This window comes from Polistes canadensis, unplaced genomic scaffold, assembly GCF_001313835.1.
Source record: "Polistes canadensis isolate GaletaPanama2010 unplaced genomic scaffold, ASM131383v1 scaffold_111, whole genome shotgun sequence".
NCBI lineage: Eukaryota > Metazoa > Arthropoda > Insecta > Hymenoptera > Vespidae > Polistes > Polistes canadensis.
Window position 1 is genome coordinate 380 of NW_014569658.1, and position 12,091 is coordinate 12,470.

At 31.0% G+C, this 12,091-nt stretch overlaps 1 protein-coding gene across 2 annotated transcripts in view; it reads left to right on the top strand.

Moving 5' to 3' along the window:
* The first annotated feature begins 8,985 nt into the window (after positions 1-8,985).
* Positions 8,986-12,091, top strand: part of LOC106787699 (TOX high mobility group box family member 3-like) — an 81,770-nt gene continuing 78,664 nt past the window's right edge. Inside the window, exon 1 of one of the 2 annotated variants that reach the window (XM_014750275.1) lies at positions 8,986-9,357. The gene's annotated coding sequence lies outside the window, so the exon portion shown is untranslated. The remainder of the gene's footprint in view (positions 9,358-12,091) is intronic. The other variant, XM_014750276.1, reaches the window with a different exon arrangement.

Genomic DNA, 12,091 nt, shown 5'->3' on the forward strand with positions numbered 1-12,091 from the left:
ATTAATACTTTTGTTGCTAATTAGTACCAATCCGAACGATACATTCCAAACGATTAAATTCTATCGTGAAACTCTTGTAACCTAGCCAGGAGAAGTACACTTCGGAAAGTCTCGTCTTCCTCTAACCAACCCCTCACTTCACCACCCCAACTCCACGAGCTCCCACCCCCAACTTCACCCTTCTTCCCCTTTTCCTACCCCCTGTTCTCATAGTTCTTTTCGTATCTCGTTTCAGGGTTTCGTTAATATCGTCTCGATTTAACTTTACATTGTCGTGTTTCCTTGATTATTATTGTTCGATAATAATGCGTTAAAAATTGAAAAGGAAAAATTTCGCTTTTTTTTTCTTTTTTTTTTTTACCAAAATATTCCATTCCCATTCGTCAATATTTAATCTCTGTTTTAACGTACGAGTTTGTTGGATTTTTTTTTTTTTCCTTTTTTTTTTATAAGGGACGGGACGATTGTTCTCCTCTCTCTCTTTCGTTTATTTTTTTTTTTTTTTACTTTTTTCTAGAATTTTTATCAAACAAAATTTGGTACGTCGGGTAATGAAAAATTCATAATACCCTACGTGCCTGCATGAGTTATTTTATTTTTGTGTGTTTTTTTTTTTTTTTTTTCTTTTTCGTTTTTCTACCTCAACACTCCTACCTCCCGCTACCCACCCCCGCCCCCGCCCACCTTTTACGAAGAGGTAATTTATCAAACAAAATTTCTCTACGCGGTTTAATGAAAAATTTAATTCTCCTCTTGTTTTTTTCTCTCTCTCTCTCTCTCTCGCTCTCAGACGGTCGGTGTGTTTTTTTTTTCTTTTTTTTTTTTTTCGGCATACATATATATATTTGTTAGATTACGTTTATTAATATACATTCATGTAATTCTTCGACTACGTGCACGGGGATTTTAAATAAAAATTCGAGATATATTATATGTATCGTTTTTTTTCATTTTTTTTTTTTATTATTATTATTATTATTCATCTCAATTCGCGAACGCAAATGCAACATATTCCTTTATTTTTCTATTTCTTTAGGCCAGTCAAAAAAAAGATAAACTGAAACATTTTTACAGCGAATCCCGTCAGGTATTGCTAGCTTTCCCTGAACCGCTCAGGGATTGTCAACTTTTCTTTGCCATTTTTTGAATCTATACAAATCGATTTATTATACAAAGAAGTATTTTACACATAAACAAAAGCGTGTATTTTAATTTAAAATAAGAGTCATTAAAATCTATTTATTTCTAAATATAACAAATATTTTCCAAAACGTATCAAAGAAATGGCAAAGTTGTACAATTTACAGTATTGCATTATTTGACATTTTATTGAACCTTTGCAAATCGATTTATTATACAAAGAAGTATTTTACCCGTAAACAAATTCCCGTTTAATCAAATTTTTAACTTACCATTTAAAAAACGTTCCAGTTTGCATCTTTTCGACTGACCTATTCTTCTTCTTCTTTTTCTTTCTGTTTTTATTATTGCAAAAAAGAAAAAGAGAGAAAGAGATAGAAGTTTAATCGATTTGTTATTCATTGTATTCTATTTGTGATTCTTTAACCATGCTATTATCGTCCCACGCTCGCGAATGAATAACGCATAAATGGGTTTTGTTTTACAATAGAATAAAAAAAAAAAAAATGGAAAGATAATAGTAGAAAGAAAAAAAAATAATCGCGAGAGAGAGAGAGAGAGAGATAACGTTTGCAAAAATGTTATTTCAATCAAATGTCTCTTTATTTGTACGTTCTTTTCATTCGTCATTATCGTGTGATCACGTTGTTAAATAATTGAATAAAAAGATATATATGTATATATATATATATATATATACATATACATAGATGTCAAGTAAAATAAACTCACTTGCTCGAATTAGTAACGCAGTTTGACTCATGCGAATGAGTGAGTCATCACATGTGTGTATATATATATATATATTATGTAAAATGTATATATAGTACCTATCAATAATTATTTATATATAAGTATATACATGTAGAAAACATATTCGTTTATTGCATTTAAAGAAAATGTTTGTTGAATGTTACAAAAATGATAACATTTTTAACGCGATAATAACGTGTAACGAAAGTTTGAACTGGTTTGACGGGTTGACTTACTTATTTCCCCCAACTTTGTTTTTGACAAAATAATAATAATAATAATAATGAAAAGAGAGCTTTTTAACGTTCCCTCGATATTTTCGATGTTACCTCTGGTTAGTTAAAAAGCAACAGGTTGAATTGCAGTCGCTTATTAAATGCACCTTATACCATGTGTCGCGTGTTACAACAATCTATATATATATATATATATATATATACATATGGATTATAGCAATGAGATCATCGACAAATATCGATATAGCATTTTCTTACGTTTTAATGTATATACTTTTAATAAATGAATTTTTTCTTCTTACCTTCCTATTTTTTTCTTTTTTTTTTATGTTCAATTTCGATACACACATGGTGAATATATTCGGAAGAAATAAAAAATGCGTAGAAGATGATACGATATTATCGATAAAAGTGAATTAGTGTGGATTATGAGTGATATAAGAATTTTTTGATAAGTGTATACGTATTTTTGTAATAAATTATTATTCAGAATTATATTATACGTATGTAAATGCACATATGGTGAACGGATAAATATCTTCAGGGAAAATATATATATATATATATATATGACATATTGATTAAAAAAAAAATTATATTATCAGTATAGTGACTTAGAAAATTACGAATAATAATGACTATTTGTTTTTTGATAAATATGCATATTGCTTACATCAGTAAATTATTATACGTCACATCGCTTTGTGTATTCAAATACGTAACCTAACAGGTATGTACGTATATCTCTTGGATAAAATATTTAAACGTTAAAAAAAGGATAAAAATATTAAATATAAAATTATTTAAAATTAGAAAAGTGTATTATTTGGAAAATTACGAATAACGATGACTATTTATTTTTTGATAATTATGCATATATTTCTTAATGAATTATATCACGCTTCATCATTATATATTTAAGAGTACATGACAACTGATAAATATCCAGGAAAAAATATTGATTTATTGATACCTAGGGGAATGAATTAAAAAAAAAAAAAAAGAGGAGAGAAAAAAAAATAAAGTCATATTAAAAGTTAAAATGATTCATATATATATATAGGATCGTGAATAATAAAGATTATTTATTTATTGATAAGTATAGATAATGTGTCCTTATTGAGTTAGTCTTTCGTTATCATTATATATACTTACATAAATACCCATATACTGGGTATCCCAATTGAAACAGGCCACTTAAATATATTCTTTGTTTTATAAATGATATGAATAATCTATAATAATAAAAAACGTACTAATTTATATAAACGTATAGAAATTTTCTTCCAACTTCACTATTCTATGGGATTTGTTTTCAACATAGTCGATAGTTTTTATCCTACTAGCGTAGCTTTGTAACAAATAAAACAATACATCCAAATATATCTTCATGAAAAATATAAGCCATCATTACAAATCAATAAAATATTTCTATAGGACTCCTTCCAGTATTGGGACACCCTGTATGCATAAGTTAACGTTGGTTTTACGCCAATGTGTTAGTGATTCTACGCTTATGATGAAACGACTGTAGTCATCATCTTTTTCATCATTTTTTTTTTTTTTTTCATTTTTTTTCTCTTCATCATCATCATCTTTTTCATCTTCATCTTCTTTTTCTCTTCTTTTTTTAATTTTTATTCCTTTTCTTGGTACATTACAACGCGAATGAGTTCATTGATGCGAGACGCGTGATGTAAATCCAAACAGGGCGTGACATCACGAAAACATCCTTTCCACCAGTTCTTCAATCGACTCTCTTTCTCTCATTTTTCGATTATATGTATAACCATATGTATATATATATATAGAAAGAGAAGAACACACACAAGTGTAGATCCTCGAAAAGTTGAACAATCCACACATTGTGTTCGCACGTGCTTCGCAGGAGAAGTCGTTTCAATTCGGAAAGAGAGTGAGAGAGTGAGAGAGAGAGAGAGAGAGAGAGAGAGAGAGAGAGAGAAAGTTCGATGCTCTCTTTTAAAACTTTTTTTCCTTTCTTTTTTTTTTTCTTTTTTTTTGCCGTCTCTTCCTTCCCCTTTTTTTACTTTATATATATATTTTTTTTTAAATTGCCCCCACACGCACACGCACACTTTTACACGCACACTTTTGGTAATTTATTAGAGTGTTCGTTGTTAACGGGGTCGATGTATAATTATAAATGTAGAACATTTCTTTAATAAGAAAAGTAATCGGTTTCACAACACAAATGACATTTCAAAATGCATAATATTGAAATGAAAAGGAAGTTACACGATTAGAAATCTTATCGTGATATGAAAATGAAAAAAAATAAAAAAAGAAGTGACATTACGATTTATTTTACAATAACAAATCAATGTTATTTCAAAAATAGATCGTTCAAACAGAAACAAAAAATTAATAATTAAATTAATAATTAAATAATCGAAAATGTAAATTATTAATTAGTTCTCTAATTACATCTATCATTTAAATTAATACAAAAATTTTGTTCTCTTCTCATTCGATTAATCCAATCATTTTTTTTTTGTATTAGTCAAAAGTTTACCAAAAATAAAAAAAAAAAAAACTACAAGAAAAGGAAAGAGAAAAAGAATCAAAGTAAAATGGAGAGAAAAGTATAAAAAAAAAAAAAAAAGAAAGATTCGGATCGATGGAATCTGTGCAAAGTGTCCCACTCGTGGAACAAGACGAAAGTGATCGATAATAAAGGGGCTTTTAAAGGGGGCCGATCGTTAAACGTTACGCCACTATACTTCTCCCTCTCTCTCTCTCTCTTTCTCTCTCTCTCTCTCTCTCTTCGCGCGTGCCTGACAAGAGAGTTCACTTTCCATAGTGTTTCTCACTCGCTTTCTCTACTATCGTATGTATAACACTATTTCATTTCATTTCATTTCATTTCATTTCATTTTATTTCATTTCATTTCATTTTATTTCATTTCATTTTATTCCATTCCATTTCATTTCATACCTAACTCATATCAGTCGTCGTTGCTCGTGTGTATCGTGTCCGTTTTATTATGAAATAGTTATTACATAGTAGAATCGATTACACACTCACTCTCTTTTCATTTTCTTCTTCTTCTTCTTTTAAAATCGAATTAACTTCAATTCGTTTTATTTTTATCTCTCTCTCCCCCTTTTTTTTTTTACCCATTTTTCTCGATCTATTTAAAAAAAAAAAAAGAGAAAAAAAAAACAAACAATACAACGTGTTCTAAATTAATCTTGAATTTTGAAATATATCTTCACAGGTAAAGATAGAATGAAATCCTATGTATTTTCTTGTCAATGTGAAAGTAGAATAAGATTGATAGATGTATAGAGATAAATAAATTGTTAGTGAAATAAACAAAGAGGGAAAGAATCTTATTTTTTTGTGGGCGGTGGGTGGTGGTGGGGTTTCCTTCAATTGAAATTACTTTTCTTTTTATATTTCGAGAACCGATTGAAAATGTGTCTTTTGAATTTCGTAAGAGTTTTCAAAAATATTGTTAGAAAAAAATTGATGATATATATTTTTGATATTAAAATGAAAGAGAAAGAGAGATAGATAAATACAATAGATAGATAGATAGATAGATAGATAGATAGATAGATAGTGTGGGAGAGAATTTTAGTGGATATTACAGATAAATGAGATTACATCGTACATAAACTGTTAACGATATGCTTTCAATGGTCAAACGATAGATACCTATTGAACAGCCGCCAATAACCAATGAGTATCTTTCGCTTTGGTATTCGCATAATATGCAAAGTGGCTTGCTCGGAAACACCGAATAAACGCGACATAAACTATCTTCGATCGCGATTATGTGCTCTAACAATATACGTATGCACACACATACACATACACATATATATATAGATATATATATATATATATAAATATTTATACATATGTGTATTATATATTTCTCTCTGTATTTTCGATTTGTCGAATTTCACCATGGTTCAAAATAGAAAAGTTCAATCGGATTATTGTAACCGTTATAGTAATAGACACAAATACATTTTTTAGTTAGTTCTTTAACAATAGAGAAATCTATCCAAACGTATATGCATATTTGTACGTATTTACATATATATATATATATAATAATGTATGTGTGTGTTTCCTGCATATAGAAACAAATTTACATCTATCTATCTATTTATCTATATTTCTCTTTCTACATATATATATATAAATATATGTATATGTATATCTATTATAGATAGAATACATTGTCGTAGAGGAGGGAGCATATAATCTCCGTTATCTTTCCTGCTTCGTTGCAACTACGGCTGGTTCTTTCAATATACATAAGTGCAATTGGAATGCCTCTGAAATTAAAGGCACCTTTCACAGAAAGGTAACGGCTCTTTATGAACCTTATGCCAACCACCCTCATACCCCCGCGCTCGGCGTTGTCCTACTTTTCTACAATATCCGAGAAGGAGGAGTAGGAGGAGGTAGAGGAGGAGAAGGAGGAGGAGGAGGTAGAAGAGGAGGGAAGAGGACGACGGTTCGTGTGTTAGTGCATGCGCTGCACATAACATTGCTAAAGCTCCTTCACGAAGGCCAACTTATGTGTATTATATATATATATATATATGTGTGTGTGTGTGTCTTCGTCGATGTTCAAAAAGTTAGTCGTTCTCTCTTCGAAATATTTTCCCTCATTCTTTGTTAATTCATTTCAAAAGTATAATATAAAGATTTATTAAATTTTCAATTTCAAATATCATTGTAATAGAAAAATATAAAACGAAAGAGAGAGAGAGAGAGAGAGAGAGAGAGAGAGAGATAAAGATAAAGAAAAACTGAAAGGTTTATGATATCTCTATAGCCTTTAAAAAATCGTATCGCATACAAGATAAACCTTGCTCGAACGACGTTCAAGCAAGCGTGGTATTAATAATGAAACATGACTAATCTCTCCCTCCATCCATGACTCTCTTTTTTCTCCCCCTCCTTACCTCTCTCTCTCTCTCTCTCTTTCTAACTATCTTTTTCTCTTTTCATGTTAGTCTCCCCACTTTTTCGTTATTTCTCTCTCTTTTTCTCTTTTTCTCTCTCTCTCTCTCTCTCTTTTTCTATTTTTCTTCCCCCCTTTTCTCTTCCCTCCCTTTTACATTCCCACTTCTTCTTATCTGGGCCAACAGATGTAGGCATTATATGTATACACGCAATCCCCGAGTATTTCTAAAACAAACTGGACTCTTGAGTGATAAATAAACGGGGCCATATTTAATGTTATCGCTCGGGGATCTCGTAAAGCGTCGCCGAGCGTGGCCACCACCACCACCGTATTTCCTTCAATTTCTTCTTATTCTTATTCTTATTCTTCTTCCTTATTTTCTCATCCCTTTTATTTTTTACTTTCTTTCATTTAGGCTTCATCACCTCCCGCGCGCCCGCCCGCGTCCCACCCTCTGTACTCGCCTGGGGTAATCTGGGACAAGTGCTAGAGATTTTGAAAGCGTGCCTAATACAGTTTCTTCTTTTTTTTTTTTTCTTTTTTTTTTTTAATTTTTACCAACCGTTTGTTTTCTCATTCGATGAAGAAAGAAAAAAGGAAAAATGATTTTCCATCCTTCGGGGTACACACCTTTGGCAAACGCGTGAATATAAAAAAAAAAAGAAGAAGAAAGAAGGAAAACACACATCCTGACTGACTGACTGACTGACTGACTGACTGACTGGTTTGTTGATAATGTTTTTTGGTCCCCCGAGTATTATTTCTCTCGATCTCACACGTTGTTCCCATCCCGGGTGGTTTTCCACTCGGCACGTTAAACTTCCTCCGGACTCTCTCATGAATTACGAATTGAGACGTAAATACCTTACCTATCCTATTTATCTATGTATGTATGTATGTATGTATTTACCGATTCAACGATAAACGATCTCCTCGCTCTTGCTCTCTTTACGAGCACCTTCGAAGGAAGGAAGGAAGTCGACACGCTAAGCGAACAGAGAGATACCAAGATTACACGTCTTGTGCTTTTAAATCCATTAGGTTCATAAATAGATCTATACATATTTATGTATATAAGTAATTATTTCATTTACGTATATATACATATTTACGTTAAATATCTAAGAAAACTCCTCTCATGTGGTCTTCAATTCTTTTTCTCTTAAATATACGTAAAAATACGTTGAAAAATATTTAGAAAGAAAATAAAAGATGACGAAGATGAAGATGAAGATGAAGAAGAAGTAATTATACTTACGCGATAAGTTATAACGAAAAAAAAAAACATTAAGAGAGAAAAAATAATTAGACAGGGGTGCAAAACCTTTTGTTGCAGCACTGAGCGTTATCCCTTCCCTTACCACCAGTCGTGCTTCACCCCACCTAGAAGTATTTCTCCCCCGCCCCGCTCCGTTCCTAGTGCAACGTGCAGCCGTGACGCGGCGCTGCCGATTTTTTCCCCCACCACTGTATGCAACAGCGCGCGCCGCCATCCCCACCACCAGCGACAACCGCCAGTCTGCGCTCCTCTGATCATTCTCGCGCCGGACGTCGTGAGTGTTTTGCGTATTTTCTTACTTTATCGCGACTAACCTCGAACTCGAACGTGTCGTCCTAACCTCCTTTAAAACATAATATATAATATTTGTTTTTTTTGTTCAATATAACGTCAATATATATATATAATATATATACATATATTTTCATTGGCGAATAATAGTGAGAGAACGGGTTATTGTGAAAAAATAGTTTCGATATAATAATCGTATTGTATTTTATATTCTCGTGTGATTTGTATTATTATAATAATTATTATTATTATTAATATTCTTACTATAAAATTATTATCATTATATTATTATTATATAATTATCATAATTATTATTATTATTAATAATAGTAATATTAATAATATTTTGTCAAGTGTATTCGTGAGTGTGAATAGACATAACGAATCGAAAATCGTATTTCGATCTCATAACGGATTAATAAAAAAAGTAAGAGAGAGATAGAGATAGAGAAGAAATTTCGGAGCACCGAATGAGACGCGTGTCTCTATTAATTTTCTTCTTTCTTATATGCATTAGTGCATAATACAATTTATCTTTACTATAACGTTTAAAGTTATTTAATATTTGACGAAACGAAGGAGTTTAGATAAAAGTGTTGTCGTCGTCTCGTTAGTTCGTTTGAACGCGGTGCGTGTACCGGAAAACGGCACGTGTTTCTCTCTCGATAAACTGGATTTCGTTTCTTCGAGTTATCTCTCCGTATCGGTAAGTTTATATATCGATCCGTTATTTATTTTAATTTTCTCTATTGTTTTTACTTCTTCTTCTTCTTCTTTTTTCCCCCTTTAAAAACGATCAATTTTTTACGAATTTACTTACATCTCAAAAATTGTATTCAGGAGTGAACATAAAATTTGATTTTTCCATCGAAGAAGCGGGCTTTTTGAAAATTCATATTTTTTCCTTTATCCTTTATACCTTTTTCTATTATTATATATTATGTGAATAGTGTATTCGTGATATATCGTGTTGGTGTCAACTTGTGGGAGTATCGTAGCAGTGTGTTGATGGGGTGGTTGTGTGATGGTAGTGGTGGTTGGTGGTTGTGTGTGGTGGCGTGGTGCCGGTAGGGTTGTGTTATAGTAGTGAGTGATAAAAGTGAAGAAGTTAGTATCTATAATAATAACTATGATAATAGTGATTTTAATCCAATATCAAGGATAATAATAATAGAAACGAAGTTTATATTATAATTAGAATTTTTCTAATTAGTTTTACGTCTACATTTTCTTTCGTTAATATTTCAATTCTCTTTTTGTTTCTCCCGTTTCGCTATGTAACTACTAGTGATTTGCTATCTTGCCCACCTTCCATGGCGCCATCTACCAAACACCGCTAGTAACACGCCGACTTAAAGAAAGAAAGAGATAGAGAAATAGAGTGAGAGAGAGAGAGAGAGAGATATGCGTGTAAAATCAAAAAAGTAAAAAAAAAAAGAAAAAGAATTTAGAAACAGTTTAGCCGAGATAGGAGGAGAACCCATCGAGTTTGATTTAGAACAAACAAACATTTGAAAACGAATATAGAATGTATTTATTCTTAACGCGTAATCTTTTCGTAGAATTCATTGGATTATATTATTTTTAGAATTATTTATTTTCCACGCATCATTTTATAAATTCGTATCGCAAATTTGATGTGTACAATAAGAACTTTCCCTTATTCGTATTAATAGAGGGTATGGGGGATGAAAATGACAAAAATTATTGGATAAGACAATTTTCGAATAATAAAACAAATTACTATCTTTTATATTGAACTTTACTTATTCTAATGTAAATGTGGTGAATTAAATGAATATTTTCTTTCGATATATTAAATTGTCATAATCTATTCTAACAGCTAATTAATATTAATTTCCCAACAGATATATAATTGCGTGAAATTATATTACATTATTTTTATATATCAAATACATCCTTGTTGTATACTTTGATATTAAAAGATAGTCACACGTTTTAATCATCGTCTATATAAAATAGTATACAAACATCCCTATGAAATGGTTATTCGGATATATTAGGAAGGGTAGTTCAATATTAGGGTATTCAAATAATGAGGGTACGGATATGAGAATCATATTACAAATTAGAAATATAATATTACGAAATATATCATTTGATAATCTATCTTTCGGGTTTCTCTTCTTTCCAGTTTATTTTTTGTTTAAATCGTTTAATTAAAATTTTATCGAGTTCGCAAGATAAATATATATATATATATATATGCATATTTTCAATTGTATTAATATAGTAAATTAGTTTGTTAGTTAGTCAGAGTTCTTCGTTCATTGCTTCGTTCGTTCGTTCGTTCGTTCGTTCGTTCGGTGTTCGTTCGTCATTGAAATTGAATTACAAATCCATTTCCTCTTGTTTCTCTCTGGTAACAGATTAATCGCATTACCTTCATCGAAATAGCCTACGACACGACAAGAAGCATTCGTCGAGGTATTAGAAAGCTGACGATGATGTTTATTGTCGACTATATAAACGTTATAACGAATTACAGTGTATCGTCGTAAATGAGCCCTTTCCCTTCTCCCTAACTCCCCCCTAACTCCCCCCATTCATCATATATACCCTTTTCTTCTTTACCCTAACACTATACTACTGCTATCGATGCAACAACACCAACTGCTGCTGCCCTTTCTTTTGATTCTTTGTATTACTACTACTACTACTACTGCATCTAACAACGTGTTTCATTTTACCTGCCCCGTGAGTTAATCGGAATTCTTCGTATTTATTCGAATGACTTGCAATTTGATAAGTTCGTGCCCAGAACAAACGCAACAACAACAACAACACCCGGTGCAGTGCATCTTACGGAAACAACAACCACGAATGAGTTACGCATTCGTTCTATTTATTTTATTTATTTATTTCTTATTCTTCTTATTTATTATTATTATTATTATTGGTACGACATTATTGTTTTTGATTACATGCAGATAATTTTTACATGGATTTTATATCGCTCAAACACGACGACGTGTTTGTATCGTTTTTCGTATTCATCCAAGTTTCATTTGTAAATGCATTTTGTATGAATATTGTTAAAACTTGTTATTTCAAATCTTAACAATTCTATTTGTCTCTTCTCTATTTCTATGTATGTATATTTTGCATATTTAGCATAGTATCGATAATATCAAACCGATAATTGATTTCCGACATTTTTATCTTCTTCTATTTTTCTACGTTTCACAGTTAATCAACGAAAATGACATTACCATTATTCGAACAAAAGATACCTTGTTTTCTTTGATTAATGTATTAGTGTATGTCGCAATCTATAGAAATGCATATATATATATATATGTATACACAGAGAGACAGACAGACATTTATATGCGATCTGAGTTAACCGGTAATTACAAAAAAAAAAAAAAAATCAAAACAGATTCACTGCCAGGTTTACTACAATCGAGTTTCGTTGA